The following is a 792-nucleotide window of genomic DNA, read 5'->3' as shown; positions in this document are numbered from 1 at the left end:
GCAAGTATGTGTGATCCTGTTGAGAAGGGTCCTCCCACTGGGTGTGGACTGAGTTCAGATGTGGTGCAGAGGGTGGTGTGAAGATGTGGCATCAGGATGTGTAGTGAAGACGCATGCATCAGGAGGTGGTGTGGAGATGCTGGCCTTGTCTGTGACAACTGGAGATGAATCCACAGCGCAGTCTGGAAAACATCAACAACATTAAAATGTACATTCTTTGCATAGTAGAAACAGTAAAGTGTCACTTATTTTTGTAATTTTTGTTCAACATTGTGAGGAAAAGTTTCTCATTCAACACTTTCACGTCACATGCCCTTGTGACACGACTTTGAATAAGGGAGACATAATTAAAGTATGAATAATTTTGATTTACTGAAATCAAGTTGGCATACTGAAAGTGACTAATGTGGTAAGACTTACTTAGGGTTTCAGGAGTTCTGATAGGCTTTGCTGTGCCTTCTCCCTTCTTGAACTTGGGAAAGAATAATCTACATGGGCTCTCCAGATGAGGTAGTWMCCTGCAGATGTGCATTTTCATTGAAATGCATTGCAGCCAGGTACAGTCTGGTTAAAATAGCATAAAAGAATTTTACATGTTAGTTTGAAGTTGCACCATTATAACCCATCTAACATAACAAAAAAAAACATAAATACAGAGTGACTAAAACAACACTGCAGCCGATATTTTTTGGCCTGTTCTTGAAGCCGTTACTATTTTTTCTTCCTCCCTCCATTAACATGGTAAAAATAAGAATGATAACAAATGTTACACAAGTCTTAATTTAAAACAAA

This window comes from Austrofundulus limnaeus, unplaced genomic scaffold (genome assembly GCF_001266775.1).
Source record: "Austrofundulus limnaeus strain Quisiro unplaced genomic scaffold, Austrofundulus_limnaeus-1.0 Scaffold430, whole genome shotgun sequence".
Classification (NCBI taxonomy): Eukaryota; Metazoa; Chordata; class Actinopteri; order Cyprinodontiformes; family Rivulidae; genus Austrofundulus; species Austrofundulus limnaeus.
The sequence above is the reverse complement of the archived record's forward strand: the minus strand, read 5'-3'. Positions refer to the sequence as shown.